A 20,149-nucleotide genomic window follows, 5' to 3' on the forward strand; every position below is an offset into this window, starting at 1 on the left:
ATATTTTTAAAAGGAATTTAGCATCTTTCCACGAGGGATGTTGAGCTGTAGTTTTCCTTTCTGAGTCTTTGGTATTAGCGTAATACTGTCCTTATAAAATGAGATGGTAGGTGCTCCCTCCTCTTCTGTTTCTGAGAGTCTTTGTAGCATTAATATTATTTCTTCTTCAAAAGTAAAGTCTTTTGGGCCTGAGCAATTTTTCTTCAATCAGAATATTTTAAATTACAGTTCTAGGTCTTTACTTGACATACGTTTATTCAGCTTTTTCTCCCCCTATTTACCTTTGAGAAACTTTTGGTAATTTGTGCCTTTCTAAGATATTTTTCCATTTCATCTAATTTTTTCAGTTTGTGGCATGCAGTTTGTGATATTTCCTTAATATTTCCTCTACATTTCTGTAGGGTCTATAATGATGTTCTCTCTTTCATTTTCGATTTTGACAATTTGTGTCTTCATGGTTTTCTTCATCAGTCTAAGTAAAGGTTTATCAATTTTATTGATTTTTTTTTAAAGAATCATTTTTTGTATTACACTTTAGTGTTTTGTACTTTTTTATTATTTAGTTTAAGATACATATTTTTAAATTTCCCTAATGATTTTTTCTTTGACCAAGGGATTATTTTGAAGTATGTTGTTTAATTTCCAAATATTTGGGAATTTCTCCAATTTCTCTCTCTTACTGATATCTAATTTAAATCTGTAGTCCAAACTTTGTAGGATTCCAGTCATTTAAAAATTTATTATAAATCATTTTAAACTTGTTGTAAATTTGTTGTTTTATGGCTTAGCATATGGCCTACCCTGGAGAGTGTTCCATGTGCACTGGAAAAGAGTGTGTATTTTAATGCTGATGATTTGAGTTTTCTACAAGTTATGTAGACTATATTTGGTGATAGTGTTTTTCAGTTCTTTTATATACTTACTGCTTAGTTATTTTATCAATTACTGAAAGAGGAGTATTAAAATATCCAACTATAATTGTTGAATTTTCTGTTTCTCCTTTCAGTTCTGTCAAATCCATTTTTTTTTTTTTTTACTATTTTGGGCTCTGTTGTTAAGTGTAAGTACATTTATAATTTGTATATCTTTCAGATGTTATTGACCCTTTTAAGAAATGTTCCTCTTTGTCTCTAGTAATATTTATTTTCTTAAACTCAATTTTGTCTGATGGTAATATAGGCACTTCAACTCCACTCTTATGGTTACTGTTTGTGTGGTGTATCTTTTTAACTTATTTGTGTCTTTGAATATAATGTGTGTCTCTTCTAGACAACATATCTTTGGATACTGCTTTTTATGCAGTCTGACAGCCTCTGCTTTTTCGTTGAAGTGGTTAGTCAGTTCACATTTAAACCAATTATTAATACGTTTGGATTTCCATCTACTATCTTGCTATTTATTTTTTTATGTCTCATGTTTTTGTTTCTTTGTCCTCTTTTACTTTCTTCTTTTGTGTAAAAGTTTTAATTTACCATTTTAATTCCTTTTTTCACAGTTTTTTTTTAAATCTTTCTGTCTGTCTGCTTATCCATCTGTGTTTGTTCTTAGTATTACAATATACTTTTCCAACTTATCTCAATCTACTTGAGTTTAATGCTGACTTAAAACATTTGTAAAATATAGAAAATTTGCTCCAATATAATGCCATTTCTTCCTCCATTCTTTGCTATAATTGTCACACACACACAAACACATCCCAGTAACACAGTATTATAATTATTGCATTTAACAATCTTATGTTTTAAAAAAGAGAGAAGAGGAAAATGTGCATATAGAATTCTTTATATTTACCTGTTTACCATTTATAGCATTTCTTATTCCTTACTGTGGACTCAAGTTCATATCTGTAGTCATTTCCTTTCAACCTAAAGAATTTCCTTCAGTATTTGTTGTAGGCCAAGTCTGCAGGCAACAAATTCTTTTAGTTTTTATCTGTGAATGTGTATATTTCACCTTCATTTTTGAAGAAAAGTTTAGCTGATTATAGAAGTCTTGGGTGACAGGTTTGTCTTCTTTGAACACTTCACCTATGTCAGTTTACTGCCTTCTGATTTCTACTGTTTCTGATGAGAAGTCAGCTGTTAATCATATTGTTGTTTCCTTGTACATGATGTATTATTTTGTTCTTGCTGCCTTCAAGTTTTTATTTTTGTGTTTAGCTTTCAGTAGTTTTACTATGAGGTGTGGATCTCTTTGTGTTTATCTAAATTGAAGTTTGATGATCTTCTTGGATGTGTAAATTAATGCTTTTCATCAAACTAGGGATGTTTTCAGCCATTATTTCTTCAAATATTTATTCTGCCCACTTTTATTCTCCTCTTCTCCTGAAGCTGCCTTTACAGATATTTTTATGTGCTTCATGGAATTCAACAGGTTTATGAGACTCTGTCCATTTTTCTTCAGCCTTTGTCACTGTTCTTTAAATTGGATTGTTTCTGTTGATCTACTTTACAGTTATCTATTTTTATCTTCTCTTATCTCAAATCTGCTATTGAGCCCATCTTGTGAATCTTTCATTTCAGTTACTATACTTTTAAAACTAAATTTCAGTTTGGTTTACTTTCATACATTTAAATTTCTTTATTGAAATTCCCTATGTATTTAGTCATTGGTATCATATTTTCATTTTTTGAATGTAATTACCCTTAATTCTTTGCACATATTTATAATGGCTTCTTTGAAATCATGTACTATTCTTACCTGTAGCTCTAGAAATTTTTTAGGAATAAATGCTTCTCAATTTATCTGCCTTTGGTTGATTTCAAGAACGTTGGTTATTTTTGTCAGTTTTTTTTCCAGTTTTATTCTTGTTTTTTGTGGAGAGGATTGGCAAACCTCTTTATTCTGCAATAACAGAAGTTCTCATCTATTTCTTCTTGATTAATGGAACTCATGACTTACTCTTTCTATAATTGATTTGATTCTTTTCTGGTCCAGCCAGGCACTTTAGTTTACCTTATAAGCCTAAGGGGAAAAAAAGAATGTTCTTCCCTATGGTCCTGTTTTACCAAGCAGTGACATTGCCTAGAGAATGGTAAACATTTGCCATATTAGTCCTCTAACATCTCTGACATGAGCTGAGTCTTTTCTTTTGCACCCAAGGGCCATATTTATATAATTAAGATTACTGGTTTTAATCATGTACTTTAAATTCTGTGACCACCAATTGAAGAAATAAACTTTCCAGAAATGTGAGAAAGAGGGAAGAAAACATAGTGAGGGTAATGATAAGCAGCATGGCAGATTTAGGAATCTACTGCAAACTTACATTTCATCACTGTGCCATGGATCACTGTCCTCATAAAAACATTTGATAGATACATTTAATAAATTTCTTGAAATGGGATGATACTGAATCATCATCCATCATCTCTGGTGGGTCCTACTAAAGCCCTTGGACTATAATGATAACAAATTACTCTCCTCAAGCTAATGTAGAATCTTATTTTAAAATATGTGTGCCTATATCTCCTTTTTAATCATAACTTCTTGAGTGATAGGAACCAGTGCTGTCAAATTTACTTTTTTAAAGCATCTAACAGTGCCATATACAACTGAATGCTTTATTCTCTTCTGATGATGATAAGTGTAACAATACTTACAATACTTCTTAATAGGAACTCGAGTATATATGGAGATGAGGTATTTTATCAACATCAGTGTCATTATGGAGCATACAAAAAATTCTGGGCAAGACATTGTTTGTAACTGATAATCAAGGAATTATGCCTGGGACTCAGTCTGGGGGATGTTAAAGATTTGGTTAATAGCTCTGGAATATAAATATGGGAACAAAAGCCAAGAGCTTTATTTGATTCAAGTATAAGGGTCAGGTGATGACACAAGCAAAAAGAATGAAACTGAGGTACAATCCATGAAAGAAAATGTAAGTGATCCACAGGGCAAAACTGAGTCCAGGATTCAGACTATTTACCCATGCAGACAACACTGAGCCACCAGCAAGTGAAAGGATGTAAGTGGAGATGGAAACAGTGGATAGAATAGAAGATCAGACAACATGTGCCAAAGTCACTGAGCAACTGAGATTCAGAGCCAGGAAAACCAGTCACTGGGACTATTCTTCCATTAAGGGAATTGCAATTACCCAGGGGCTCCACTAATTGAAGAGTTATGGAACAGGAAGAGTGAGGTTTGTGGTAAGAGTAATTTGATGCTGAGCCAAGTATCACAGAAATACTTTTAAGTAGGTTCAGTCTAAGCAACTGTGAGGAGAGATTTATTGGCTTAATCAACCAGGCAGGTTATAATCACTAAAATCCAACTTTCTCAACATTTTCTAAGTTTCAATTCCATCTTTCGAGTTAGTGTCATATATATTGTGTTACAAAAGTATTTTTGGCATAACTCAATCTCATCATATCAGGACCTCCCTAAAATAGAGCTTAGGTCATTTATCCCCATAAACACCCTTTTTTTTTTTTTTTTTTGGTATTAATGGTAGTGGGATGTCCAGTCATTTCTTTGAGGGGTAAAAGGAACCATAGGAAAATTTATTTGAGGTTAAATCTTGTTACCTAACTATTCTGTAAAATCTTTTGAATTGATTTGTCTTACTTAAATGTGAAATTTCACTTTTTTTTAAGAAAGTAATTTTCCACTCCTCTTTGTTTTGGTTTAAAAGTTGGTCATCCTGTATCTTACAGAAACATTTAAAAGACGGAAGTAAAATTAATTAAAATACTTCATTTAATTCCAGGTTCTAAAATGTTAGAAAGTATCTTAAGGTTCTGGTTTAACAAATAATTTAACATATTTAGAGACAAAGGAAACAAAATCGGGATTGAAATTTCAATAATCATAACATTATCTGTTCTGGGTTACTTTCTTTACCCTTCTGTAAGTCAATGTTCGGGATTTTTCTTTATGCTTTAGAAGCTGTTTGAGTCTTCTAAAGATTGTGGATCCTTCATCAAGATTAATAAACGTGGTCGAGATCAGCAAACCAGTAGTTTACTTGTCTCCATTAATAGGGTTAAAATTCACTCATTTAATTTGTTCACAGAATTGAGACCGATTTAGTAGGACCATGAAGAGGATCACAAATGACTATGAGAATGGAACAGCTTCCTCCAACAAAGGCAGACTAAGAAGACTACAGTTTTCAACCAGGAAAAATAAAACTCAAGGGCAATATTATCAAGATTCTGTTTGTTTCTAGTTCTGTATCATCTTTTTCATAGCTACATAGCACTCCATTGTATAGATGTTGTACATTTGATTAAACCAATTTCTCATGGTAGGAAGTTTTTCACTGTTTTAAACATGATGATGTACATTCTTGTAGCCAAAGTTCTGAAGCCTTCATTAATTCTGTAAAATAAATTCCTGGTTGTGAATTTCTGGATCAAAAAATATATGTCTTTTTAGAACCTGCTTACCATGTCTCAGGGCTAGGACTGATGTTTTTCATTTCCTTACTTTTCTATTGGCACTCTTGTTTTTTTTAATGTGGATTTGACTTACTGCCTGGTGTCACTTGCTTTAAGTCTGAAGAAATTCTTTAAGTATTTATTGTAAGACAGATCTAATATTAACAAATTCTCTTAGGTTTTTTATTTTAATCTGGCAATGGATTTATTTGCCTTTTTTATAAAAGATAGTTTTGCTGAATATAAGTTTCTCAGCTGACAATTATTTTACTTTCAGCACTTTGAGTATATTATCCACTGCCTTCAGTCTTTCATGCTTCTGATGGAAAGTCAGCCATTAATCTTATTGGTTCCCTTGTGTGTGCTTTCAAGATTTGTTCTTTGTCTTTGTCTTCTAACATTTCGACTATGATGGGTCTTGATGTGGACCTCTGTGCATTTAATATACTTAGAGTTTTTTCCACATTTTGAATGTATAGATTAATGTATTTCGTATAATTTGGGAAGTTTTCAATTTTTTAAAAAAATATTTCTGTCCTTTTCTTCCCTTGGTACTCCCATTATGCACTTAAAGTTTTCTTCCATTTCCCTGAAGTTCTGTTTATTTTTCTTCATTCTTCTCTCTCTCTATTCTTTAGATTGCACAATTCCCATATAGTTTCTTTAAGTTCACTGATTCTTTTTTCTGCCAGCTCAAGTCTACTACTGAGCCCCTTTACTGAATTTTTCATTTTGGTTGTTGTTCAACTCCAGAATTTCTAGTTAGTTCTTTTAAATAATTCCTGTCTCTTTATTGATGTTCTCTATTTGATGATACATTGAAGTCTTCCCTCAATTCTTTAAGCATGGTTTCTTTTGGTTCTTTGAATATATTTTAATAGTTGATTTGAAGTTACTGTTTGCTAAATCCACTATCTGGGCTCCTTTAAAGGCAGTTTCTATTGCCTGTATATAGGTCACATTTTCCCATTTTTTGCATGTCTCATAATTTTGTGTTGAAAACTGGACATTTTAGATATGTTGGAACATATTTTCTAGGAAATATTCAAATTCTATTTTCTCTATGTATCTTCTCTGTATATAATGAGAGAATATTACATGAAAATCTTTTTAATATTATATGAAAAAAACTTCCTCATATTAATTGATCACTCTCAAATTCCATGTGTCATAAAATCTGTTCAGGGTCAAGGCAGATAATCTTAATTTCAGGTAAAAATTGCTCTCCTCCCATTTTACAAATGTAGAGAGGTAGATAACATCAAGTGATGGTGAGGGTGTGGGTAGAAGGGAACTCTTGCACTGCTGGTGGGTGGTTAAACTGAGAGAAGTTTTGAAAGACTCTGCAAGGACCAAGGATGATAGTGCACTGTGGAATAAGGAGTATGATTACTCCAACTCTCTGCACCTGAGCTCCAAAACAAACAAAATAATACGAAACATTAAAGAAGTTTTTGATAGAGGCATATAAGGAAATTATTTCATGTTTCTCTTCCTTTCTCACTTGTTTTAAAGGTTGATATTCTAGGAGTGGTTGGAGATCACTTAGTACTTTATCTGGGCATGATGAAGGTCTCCATGGCCAAAGTTAATACACCTTAACTTTGTTGTTCAAGAATATAGTTTTTTCAATTTATACAGGAGTTGTGGGTTTCCAGGAAATTATTTCATCTTGAAAAAAAAATTATAAATGAGAATACTTAATTACTAAATTTATGTTTATTATAATATATTAGAATATTTATGTGATATGATCCAAAACTTATAGTTCAAAACACATCTTCTCTTGCTGGCTTCTCAACCATTTTTTCTATAATCTGAAGCCCATTCTTCATGGACTAGAGATTACAATGAGTAAAATCAGGGTAGTTGGAAGTTTACTTATTCTAATTTTTCCCATTCTCTAGCATTTGCCACAAGCAGTGATGGAATTGTGTCTCTATAATCCCTAGCTTCCAGCAGAGGGGAGTGTATACACACATACCTTCACATAAGGAAGAAATGAGACCTAATTCCTGATGTGAATCAAGGAGTGGTGTGTCCACATCACTTCATGTTCAGATTATTTGCCGTGACTTCAATAAAATTAAATCCATGATTTAGCTGCTCTGAAATGAGTAATACAGCCTCTCCCACAATACAGAGCTGATAGTAAATATCTTCAAAAGACAATAAATTTTTTTTTTTAATATTTTTAAAAGTGTGTATCACTCAAGGGCCCAACATCATTCTTAAAATTGAAAGGTGTTACCTTAGAATCTTTGTGCAAATTCCAAATCTGTTCTGAATCACTGCTAGCAATCTGTAGGCCCCAAATCCACTGTCATCCTTAACCAAAATATTTATTGTTACACCCACTATGTATGTATACAGTGGGCAAAAAAATTCAACAGGTTATTTACCTACTTTTTAGTATTATTCTATTGTGAAAATGGCTATAATTCAACAGAAAGTTTAGTCAATAGGGAAAGTTAAGACCTTCTTACAATATCTATTAATCCCATAACAGTTTTATTCAAGACTATTTTTCAAAGCTACTCACATAACTTTTGTTACTCTGTCATTAACATTGCGTTTGCTTACATGTAAATCAATGAAGTTAGAACACTCCCTCACACCATACACAAAAATAAACTCAAAATGGCTTAAAGACTTAAATATAAAACATGACACCATAAAACTCCTAGAAGAGAACATAGGCAAAACATTCTCTGACATAAATCATACCACTGTTTTCTAAAGTCACTCTCGCAAGGCAAAAGAAATAAAAGCAAAAATAAACAAATGGGACCTAGTCAACCTTATAAGCTTTTGCACAGCAAAAGAAACCATAAACAAAATGAAAAGACAACCTATGGACTGGGAGAAAATATTCGCAAACTGGCAAGGGCTTCATTTTAAAAATATACAAACAGCTCATAAAACTCAATAACAAAAAACAAACAACCCAATCAAAAAAATGGGCAGAAGACCTAAATAGACATTTCCCAAAGAAGACATACAGATGGCCAAAAGGCACATGAAAAGATGTTCAACATCGCTAATTATTAGAGAAATGCAAAGCAAAACGGCAAAGAGGTACCATCTTCCATGGGTCAGAATGGCCATCACCAGAAAGTCTACAAATAATAAATGCTGGAGAGGGTGTGAAGAAAAGGGAATCCTCCTACACTGTTGGTGGGAATGAAAACTGGTGTCGCCACTGTGGAGAACAGTATGGAGGGTCCTTAAAAAACTAAAAATAGAGTTATCATATGATCCAGCAATCCCACTCCTGAGCATATACCCAGAAAAGATGAAAATGAATTCAAAAAGATACATGCACCCCAATGTTCCTAGCAGCACTACTTACAATAGTCAAAACATGGAAGCAACCTAAGTGTCCGTTGACAGATGAATGGAAAAGAAGATGTGGTATATATACAATGGAATATTACTCAGCCATAAAAAAGAATGAAATAATGCCATTTGCAACAACGTGGATGAACTTAAAGATTGTCATACTAAGTGACGTAAGCCAGACAGAGAAAGACAAATATAATATGATATCACTTACTTGTGGAATCTAAAAAAATGATACAAATGAACTTATTTACAAAACAGAAACAGACTCACAGACATAAAAAACAATTTTATGGTTACCAAAGGTGAAAGGGGCAGGGAGGAGAGATAAATTAGGAGTTTGGGATTAACAGGTACACACTATTATATATAAAATAGATAAACAGCAAGGACCTACTATATAGCACAGGGAACTACATTCAAAATCTTGTAATGTATAATGGAAAAGAATCTGAAAAAAGAATATATATATGTATATATATATATATATATATATATATGTATAACTTATTCACTTTGCTGTACATCTGAAACTAACACAACATTGTAAATAAACTACCCGTCAATTAAAAAATTATTTTACAAAAAGATTGCCTTGCTTTCTCAATTCAGTGACTTTTATGCCACCATGTAAAATCAAGTGAAGTGTGTGGTTGTATTTAGGTAATAGGCTACCTTTACATATCTATAAATATCTTCATTAAACCTTTCAATAGAGTAACAATTTAAGAATTATTTATGTATTCAGACAAAGTTATTTATCAAGAAGTACTATGTGCCTATCAGGTTATATGTAGAATGATATACTTTTGTCAAAGATATATGAACTCTGATGGTAAAATTACAGCACACATCACAGTACTGTACCTTGAAATAATTATAGATTTGAATTTTCCCTCTTCCAGACGGAAATTTTCTAAAAGTCAGGGACTATGTTTTAGATATACTTTTTTAAAGATATACTTTTATATTCAGTATCTAGTATAGTGCTTGGCACATGGTGGATGTTCTAGATAGGCTTGTGGAATGAATGAATGAAATGTATAATCTGGTTGAGAAGACAACAATAAATATTAAACAACAAAGAACTGAACACAGAAAGGTAGGTTGGGTCAAAGCATCTATAGACCTTGAATCTTCACCCTGATCTGATCTTCGCCGTGCATAGATATCTCTAGTATCCCTTCTCATAAGGACAGTAACCCCATCATGAGAGCACCAACCTCATGACCTCTTTTAACTCTACCTCCCAAAGGCCCAGTCTCCAAATACCATCACGTTGGGGGTTTGGAATTCAAAATATGAATCCTGGGATGGGATGTAATCCAGTCCATAGAGCTTACATCAAGGCTTTTATTTAATGGGGTAGATTTCCAAGGGTGCAATGGCTATGTGGAATTATCTAGTAAATAGTACCAGACTGATACCCATAGATGTTGTAACAGTTCACATTTATGCCACCTATACACTAGAATACATGAGAATATTCTTTTTAACTCATCCTCCAGTAAGTTGAAGTACCAACTTTGTTGCATGCATATTAACTTCTCGTATATTCTGGGATTTATATCTGGATTTTCTATATTGCTTCTCTGATAGTTTTTCCAACAGTAGCTTTACATTTATTTAATTTCAGTGTAAGGTCTTCACTTTTTCCTGTCAACTCAGCTCAGCTGAGTAGTTGAATGCCTCCCCTCCTCCTTCCCCTCCTCCCTCCCTTCCTCAATTTCTGCGTTTGTCTAGATTTTCTGGGATATTTATTCTTCCATATGAACTCTAAGATGATTGAAACTCAATATTTTTTTAAATCCCTGTTGAAAACCTAATTGTAATTATATTAGACTTATGTCATAATTTTGGTACAACTGTCTTTTTAATGATTCACTTAATATACTTTATTTCTTCCATTTTTATTATGCTATTACCTGTTTGCAATGTTGCTTTCCTTCTTTCTTTTTTTAGTGGGGAGGAGTTGTCACTCATTTCTTCTTCTCCCTTGTTAAAAGGCAGAAAATTCCCTTTTCTTTTCTGAATCTCATAATATAGCACTTAGTTCTCTGATATTAGAAAACAAGCCTTCAACTATTTCCCCATCAAGCTGTTCTACTTTCCCACTGCTTTCATCCTCCCTCCAACAAGTTAGCAGTTTTGAAACACTTTCATTTCCCTAAACTTTCCCATTCTCCTCTACTCCCAAGTTTTGCTGAGATAGACTAGTATTTTTAGTTCTAGACTATTATTAGAATTTCCCTTGCAGTATTACAAAAATTATCTTCTATTTCAAAAGTCCTTGTTTAGCAGTTACACTGCATATTTTCAGCACTCTCTAAATACCCAAGGTTTATTGATTACCTTATCGTCAGTTTACCTTATCAACAGTTATCATCTGTTTTAAGATGTTGTAGTTGGGGGGTTGAATAATGGCCCCCCAAAAGATATGGAAAGTCCTAATCCCCACTTCCTGTGAGTGTGACCTTTGTAGGATCTTTGTAGATGTGATTATTTAAGAATCTCAAGATGAGGTCATCCAGGATTTAAGATGGGCCCTACCTAAATCCAGTGATTCGTATCCTTAAAAGAGAAAAGGACACGGGGGACTTGAGACACAGGGAGGAAGACTATGTGAAGATGAAGGTAGAGATTGGAATTATGCTGCCACAAGCCAAGGAATATGAAGAGCCACCAGAAGCTGGAAGAAGTCCCTGGGCAGACATGACTGCTCCTGGACTATGGCTGTTGAGGGCCTGGAGGCAGGTGTCAGGGCCCCTTTAACATTTGCAGTTGGACCGAGGTCAGCAGGCCTACCTCCAGGTGCTTACAAGGGTGTGTCTCCTGGTGGGTCCCTGGAAGGGCAGGAGTATTCCTGGTTCATGGCTGAGAGAGGCTAGAGCCAAATTACAGGGCTAGCTCAGGGTTTGCAGCTGGACCTAGGTTGGAGGTCCTGCCTCAGGGCACAGATAGACATGTCTCCCCGGGCGGTGGAGGGGGTGTTGCCTGGATAGTCAGGACTACCATCCTGAGAGGGGTTGCAGCTGGATCACACACCACTTCAGGGTCCACAGCCAGGACTGAGGTCGGCTGGCCAGACACCTGGGGCATAGGCAGGCGTGATTCCTGCGCAGTCCTTTGGCAGATGGTGTTGTGGCAGGACAATGCCAAACGGGGCTGTAGAGGAGTCCACGGGGAGACAGGGCTACTTTCAAGTCTGTAGCTGGGACCACAATTGGAAAGTGTGCTATCTGCGCATGGGCTGCCTTTTCAAAACAGCCCTCTTTGGTCTTGGGCTCTACAAGGGTTTCGCAGTCTCCTACTTGGATCCCAAAGCTCCCACAAAGGCACTTTTGCCTATGGATGGTTGCCGATTTATTGTTGCTGAGTTGGGGGGAGATAAGCAGGAGACCTCCTATTCCACCATCTCGTTGATATCACTCTGAGGTTGGTTCCTTCTGAGGGCTGGGAGGGAGAATCTGTCCCATGCCTCTGTCCTAGCTTCTGGTGGTTTGCTGGCAAACTGTTCCTTGGCTGATCTCTGTCTTCATATGGCTGGTCTCCCTGTGTGTGTGTCTGTCTTCAGATTTCCCCTTTTAATCAGGACACCAGTCATATTGGAATAGGGGACCCATCCTATTCCAGTATGACCCCACCTTAACCACTTACATCTGCAATGACCCTATTTACAAATAAGGTCACATTCTGAAGTTCTGGGGGGTTAAGACTTCAACATATGAATTTTAGGGAGATGTAAAGCTTTCTGGGAAACAAGTAGAGCTCTTCCTGAAGGAAAGCATAAGGACTCATAATTTAAGAAAATAACCCTACTTTACTTTTATGAAATCATTAGAAATATTACAGACGAATTTCTTTTTTTTTTTTTAAAGTATAATTTCCACTTTATTGTCTTTCCAGGGGACAGTATTTCTTTAGTCTTTAAGGACTTAGCTCTTTACATGGGCTTTGGTGGAGGTCGTGGGGCAGCACCTGAAGGTCTAAATCGGGGTGGAGGTGTTCGGTCCTTCCAGGCTTCCCGAGTACAATTCCTGACTACCTGGCTGTGAATGGCATAACTCATGCAGTAATGCAGTTTCACATACAGATTGGGAAGCACATAGGCATAGAAAACGCTCGCTTCAGAAATGTCCCTGATGGCTGCGGCCTCTATGATGTTCCGAATGACGAGCTTCTTAATGGCCTTATCCTTGGGCACGCATCGGGCACAGTTGGTGCAGCGAATAGGCTGCAGGTGGCCACGGCCCTTTTTGGCATGACCATTATTCCTTCTTTTCTTGGTCATCTTGGAAGCCAGGAGGCGAGAGAGCTAGATAAAGTTCTTAATTGTATATGTATGTATGTGCTTTATGTATTCATATCTTAGGATTTAAATATACAAAAATGAGCTTTATATTCTATGGCAGTTTTCAAAGTAAAAATGTTATTTTCCTCTTCTCTGTAATGTCTTTTGTAGTTATTACAGTGATTCAGGTCTTCTGTACTGATAAGTCACACAGAAAACATGTAGATACTAATCACTACAAAAAAAGCCTTTCACAGTCTACAAGCTATAAGTTGGTCTGATTAGTGTAGCAAATCCCAATGAGCATGCTAAAGCCCACATACTAATTGTAGCTGTCATTCCACAAACTAACCAAAGTCCTTTTCTAGTTGTAATAGAAAAGGAAAGGAAAGTGGAGGACAGAGATTTTCTGATGGTGTGTGGTCAGATATTGAATACTGACACCTAGGAACAGCAATGGGGCTGAGAGGCTGAGAGAGCTGTAGAAAACAAGGATCCAGGGATAAATAAAGTGATGGAGGATGGGATCCAAATAGTGATAGGACTTGTGCCCCTGAGTAGGTGCCAAACCACGTTCCTGGACGTGCTTTCTTCTAAGAATTGCTTAATTTTGTCCAATAATCTCTCTCTAATAGCACAATTTTCTAATAAATGAAAGTCTACCGATCTCTGAGAAGACATTCCTGTAACACATGACAAAAGGAGGAAAATACATCTTCAATTTTGCTGTGTGTCTTAAACAGGAATATTTTGAGTTCATATTTTCACACATTTTAAATTAAAAACTATATTCATTATTAATTCACTAGGGTAAGCTAACAACTACGTATAGCAAATAACCCCCAAATCTCAGTGACTTAACATAATAAATGTTTGTCACTTACCTTATATCAGATGTGGGTCAGCAAGGGGTTGTGGCATTATTCAGGCACCTAGGATCCTTTTGACCTGGTAGCTTCCCAGTTTCCTAAGGCCTTGGAGTCCTCTACCATATTCCGTTCAGCTGGTGAGACAAAAAAAGGGAGCAAAAAGTATCAGTCAGGATGTTCCTATAGGGCAGGCTAGAAGTGGCAAATATCACCCCCACTCACATTTAAAGACCAGAACTCGGTAACATGACCCTACGTCACTGAAAGGAGGCTGGACTCTCAAAGTCTACGTTTTGTCCTAAGAGGAAAAAGAAGTTTTGCAACCATATAGCAGTATCCCTGCCACACACTGAAATCACAATAATTCTAATTGGTCATCATCACAATTGGTAGGAGATAGATAGATAGATAGATAAATATACACACACTAGAAGTATGTGTGTGTGTAGAGATTCTTAACACAGGAACAGCATAAGTGAATTTCCAAGCAGAACGTTTGCCTCCTTAAGCTAACACACTTTTTGCAGCTATTTTAGAAGTATTTGTGTGCATACAAAAATGTAATGGAAAAACTGAAAGCAAAAACACATGCCATTGCTTAAAGCCATGCTTTGATAAGCCTATTTACTTGAAAATAATACAAATTTTTCTTGGAAAGGATTGATAATGCAGTCTTTTAATTACTTCAGACAGTCTTTTCTCTCAATTCACCCACTTCATAATTAGTGAAGTTATGTTAGCCTAGGCTGAATTGAGATGATAAAAATCAAGAATGTGCTAATTCTAAGAGCCTTTATATTTGCACTAATAAGGAGCTCACCACATTTTTTTCTTTTCACAACTACTGTAAGTAACTGATCTTTTTTTTTTTTTTCTGGGAAATATCTTTTTTCAATATTGCTGAGTGTCTATCGGCATGTGGAAAATAATAGGAGCATTGTAGCCTACCAAAGTGCTATTTAAAGAAATGGAAAGATTGGAAATGCTGTCCTCACTCTAGGGCCTGTTAATATTTCTTGAAGGTCAAGAGTAATGCTTGGCACTTAGAAGAAAGGAGTCTTGCAGGATCTTGACCAACATTTATATGCAAAGATATGTTGTCATGTGTACTCCAGGGATACAGATCATATAGCCCACCTTGACCATAGCCAATTACGAGTAGAAAAGTAATGTAATGGAAGTCTTACCACTTTTCTTGGGAGGTGTCATGCCCTCTGAAGCATTGCTGGAGATATTATAGTGCCATAATGAGACTCATAATTCATGTCAGCCCCAAGCATTTTCACTCATTTATAAATGTTTTAGAGCCCTATGATTCATAATGCCATGAACTGGTTTTCTTTCAGAACCGTTATGCTCCCATTAGTACCAACCATTCCTGCTTCTTGCCTAGAGACAAGCCCTGAAGTAATATATTATAAAGTTTGGTGCTCTCCTTGAATTGCTATAGTCAAAAATCTTTTCTAGGTACTGAGCTAGTGCAAAATAAAAGTTTTTAGACAAATATTAAAGCTTGAGGAAGAAAACAAGAAAGCAAGGAAAAAGTTCTTCATCTAAGGTATCATTTGAGAGTTATTCTCCATTGTTAATATAATGTACATTTTCTTTGTATGCCAGAACTGTTATACCATAGGGAAAGGATAAATATCAATGCTTAATTGACATAAAATTAAGATGAAACTGGCCAACTATTGAATAAAACACAAGTTTTATAATAAGAAGTCTTTTGACCATCATTCTGATTTTTATCTCTTTCCTCATAAATAATGTTTACAATGCATTTTCTTTTCTTTTTAACCTCACTCAGCAATTCATTTTTCTAGTTAATTAAAACAATTAGACATTATTCTATTGAGCAGAACAAAGCAGTTCTTAAAATCATTTGAAGTCACATAGCGTAAAGCACATGTTGTCAAGGTGCAGGAAGTCCTTTCATTTGTGAGGCATCTTCTCTATGGCTGTTGCTCTTTGCTGGCAATATCCTCTCCAGAGTCCATTTGCTGTTCTACTCAGTATGACCCATTTATCATCCCCTGAAGCACAAAGTGGCATAGCAGTGCAGCACTGCAGAAATGATCTTTGATTCTATTTTACTCAACAAGATTCGTTAGACTCATCTATTGTTTAAAGGTCCACTGAAGGCTCAGTCCAGCTCTAGTTACTGAGCCAACTCAAATTTGGGCAGGAAGTTATCAACAGCTGCCGATGCCCTATACAATGCGACTTACAATTAAGTTCCTCTGCTAGATCTGGAATCCCATTATCTACAGATGATTTCTGTAGGTCTTTGTTATTGGTCTCCCTGCTGCTTTATGTTGTTAAAGGAGAGCCTGGTGTCTCTTCCTAGTTTCAACCTACTACCTCACTCTGAATTTTGGCATCAGGTGTAAGGGCTCCTCTGCCCCAGAATCTCCATCATATGGAATTTTGTCCCAGATCCCAGCTCCAGAACTGGAGTTTTGCTGCTGTGAAGTGGATTTCCTTGTGAACAACATCTCTCTTGTGAGTTCAGTATTCGTTCCTAACTGGATACTCTACCACCAAATTGAGGTGATGATTGCCAGGCTAATTTCCTCAGACACAGATGGATATTTTTTAGCTTTTTTGTTCTCGAATTGCCTACTTTGGGGCCATGGGATTAAACAAGAAGACATTATTTTGCAAACTTTATAGTTTCCTCCTTTACTATGTGTAGAATTATTTAAAAATTGTATTGATACTGAGTGTTTGGGATACAGGAGAGAAGCTGAAAAATATCTGGTCTTGCCATGGCTTCAGAAAAATCAACACTGGGGAGAAGAACAGAGAATAAGACAAGCATGGATTCCAAAGAAAAGAAGTTTGTTCTAGTATCCCTAAATGATTTCCAGTAAATTCTTTCATGCCTTAAAAATAAATAATTAAGAAAAATTTTAAAACTAACCTCTAAGAAAAAATGCACCAATAAAGAACTTGGGAGACAGATAAAACTTAAGATCAGATTGCAGGCTTCACTCTAATCTTGAGTTTATTCTATTTACTTTACTCTCCTTATGGGTTCACATTTCAGGTTGAGCAATAACTGCCTTCAATTCATCCGAAGTTTGTCATCGTAGTCCATCAATTTAATTTATTTCAGCAGATTTCTATTAGGCGATAACTATTATAAGGAAATAATTTAAGGCTTCCAGGAAATTTTCCAAGTGTTTTATATGTGTTAACTAATTTACTCTTTAATAATCTCCATGATGTAAATGTTATAATCATTCCCATTTTACAGGTAAGAAATCTGAGGTACAATAAAGTTAAGGAACTTGCCTAAGTCTCCACAGCCTTTATGCAACGGAGCCAGGACTTGAACCCAGGAAGTCTGTCATCAGCGTCCACACTCAACGCTATAGGCATGTACATGTCATATATGTACATATAAACCTTGTCTCAATGGTTCTAACCAAAAGTTAATGATTAAAAAAAAAAAGTTAATGATTAAAGAAACAGAGTGTATACACTATACAACATGTGCAGATATCTGCTTATAAATTCTTGAGGCACAGCTGCTTTGCTTGCAGAACTTTGGCAATTCTGGCAAATAAGGCAATTTTATATTTCACAATTATTTTCATTCATTTTACTCTCCAAACCAGTTCCCTTTCTTGTTTTAACAGGAAATGTAAATTTGTCATACAATTTAGCAGTGTTTTTTAAAAGCGTGTTCCATGGAACATCTGTCTCCAAATCAAATATTCAGATTCTAGGTTTCCACTCCAAACCTGCATCAGAATCTGGGGTGGAGCCTAGGAATCTGTCATTTTGCAAGCTCCTCTGGTGTGTTTAATGCTTCTAGAGTTTGATTTAGAAGCTGCAGAGCTTCCTGGCCAGGTTTTAATTTATCACTTCTGCCTGCTCCAATTTAGACTAATTAGTTAGAATATATTAACTTTCCACTCTCTGGTCCTAATTATATACCTAAGAAACACAGATTCTTTTAAGTTGTTCATACAGCCTTGACATCTCCAATCCATATCACAAAGGAAAATAAACTCACATGCTTGTGTTCAACACATGATTATCCAGTCTTAGTGAAAATGTTACCCTTGCTGCCTGAGCAAACACATCATTTATAACTCCCCCCTTCAAGGATTTTTTGTTAATTTACCTTGGATCAATTCTTAGCTAATCACTGGCTCTAAATATTTTATAGCCTGTTTTCTGTATTTGTCTTAAATCTAGATTTTTTTTTCCCTAGTGATCCTTCCAAGCACAACTTTAAAAAATTTTCTGAAATGTTTGGTATTTTAAGCAGAATAATTTCCCACCAAATTTATGTCCTCCTGTTGCATATGACATTGCCATAGTAATTTCACTGTTGCTCAGCCAAAGTTAAAGCTAACTCAGAAGCCAGAGGCTATCATGACCAACTGGGTACTGAACCACGACAAGCTTAAATTCTTCAAAGCAAGGCTTCCTATACATTGTCCAGTTGATATGAGGAGTAAGTGATGGATGCTAGGATCCCAAACAACGGCTGTGCGGTCTGTCAAAGCAGATGCTATAACAAAAATTTGAAAAGTAACACTGCAAGGACATACTGAGAGACAATGGTAAATGATGTAGATTATTTGTAAACTGCTAAGAAAGATTAGAAGAGGAACAGATCTCCTGGGTGGTATTCAGAGTTAAAATGTTAATTCTGAAAAGGGCCACTGGTCAAAGTATGAGGCATGACTGAGTAGAGATCAAATGGAGTAGGAACACAATTCCCATAGTCACTTAGAGAAGGTCACAATATGAGAATATATTTTGTAAACCTTAAAGCCTATAAAGGCTTTATTATCATTCTTATATATTGAAAGAAAAAATAGTCAAATGTAAATCTTTTCAAATCCACAGTAAATCTGTATTTGAATATTAGTCATATTTCTAATTTCAAGGAATTGTTTTATGTTTTCAACTGCACTGAAATATTGTGGTTAGAAATATTGATTAAAAGAGGGTAACCATTATCTGGCACACTTGGGAAACTTTTAGTTGGAGACTTGGGCAAATGGGTATGAGATTTATTTAAAGATCCAGTATTGTAAGAGACTTTTTCCTGGGTGAGGTAAACCTGTTTTTCTCAAAAGGCTTTACCTTTTACATCAGGAGTAAATGTAAATTGCATTATATCAACTTGGAAAAGATTTCTGCATTATACTGTTAATATCAACACTTTACATTTTGAAAATATACATTTGGAGCCTAGAAGTTTGTGCAAAATCACTTAAAAATTCTGATTCCATTTCCTGTACCTGAGTTAATGAAGCATTTTTGGCCATACCTAGTAATATTATAATCATATTGAGTTACATTAAAGCAATATGAAATATTCGTGTTAACTAAATGAATTATCTGGGTTGAGAAAGTATACAAAATATGTATCTATTATAACCCATAACTTTGAAACTAATAGTGGTCACTAAAAAAATTTATTTCCTGGTAAATTTCGCATTTATCCTCAGGATCCACTCTAACACTCAATGAACTGTTCCCTAAGGGCCAGAATTTTAAAGGGTACAATTCTGACCTAGCTATGCACAGCCCTCCTTCTTGTCAGAGGCTGCTTGCGTCTTTTCTGATCTAAAGATTCTTTGAGTCATCAGCTCATTCTTAGCCTTCCCTGGGACTCAGGTTTAAGCAGAACATTTCTGAGTTTCCAACTCTCTGCTTCCTCTTTAACAACCAGAGCCACCACCAATCCCAGTCCTCCCATGGACATTATACACACCAAACACTATTGGTTTTGGTCAGAGTTTCAACCGCATTGACACCTGCTCAAATGTTTGGATCCTTTATTTTGCAAAACTCAGTTCCTTGCTCTCCAATGTCTTCATGTGGCTGAACGGTGATGTTTTCTCCCTAGTAAAGAAATCTAGGACTAATCATGGTTTATCTTTAATGGCCAGGATACCAGAGGGTTATGATTAAGAAATGCCCTTAACCTGTCACATCTCACCCCTCCCCCTCCCCATATCCTCAAGTCCATTCTCTAGTAGGTCTGTGTCTTTATTCCCATCTGAGAGAGTGTCATGGACATATATACACTACCAAATGTAAAATAGATAGCTAGTGGGAAGCAGCCGCATAGCACAGGGAGATCAGCTCGGTGCTTTGTGACCACCTAGAGGGGTGGGATAGGGAGGGTGGGAGGGAGGGAGATGCAAGAGGGAAGAGATATGGGAACATATGTATATGTATAACTGATTCACTTTGTTATAAAGCAGAAACTAACACACCATTGT

General features: G+C 35.6%; 1 long non-coding RNA gene and 1 pseudogene across 2 annotated transcripts in view; both read right to left on the reverse strand.

Annotated features, from left to right (window-relative positions):
- The window catches only part of LOC309632538, a 95,047-nt gene extending 76,156 nt beyond the window's left edge, over positions 1 to 18,891 (reverse strand). Inside the window, exon 1 of the long non-coding RNA XR_014246963.1 lies at positions 13,908 to 18,891. This is a non-coding gene — a long non-coding RNA (uncharacterized lncRNA). The remainder of the gene's footprint in view (positions 1 to 13,907) is intronic.
- On the reverse strand, positions 5,570 to 13,916 carry LOC309632506 (small ribosomal subunit protein eS26 pseudogene; annotated as a pseudogene). The gene has a single exon. The product of its transcript is annotated as a small ribosomal subunit protein eS26 pseudogene (transcript).
- Positions 18,892 to 20,149: the final 1,258 nt, after the last annotated feature.

The sequence above is a fragment of the Balaenoptera borealis genome (assembly GCF_965194805.1).
Source record: "Balaenoptera borealis genome assembly, chromosome: 7".
NCBI classification, from domain to species: Eukaryota; Metazoa; Chordata; class Mammalia; order Artiodactyla; family Balaenopteridae; genus Balaenoptera; species Balaenoptera borealis.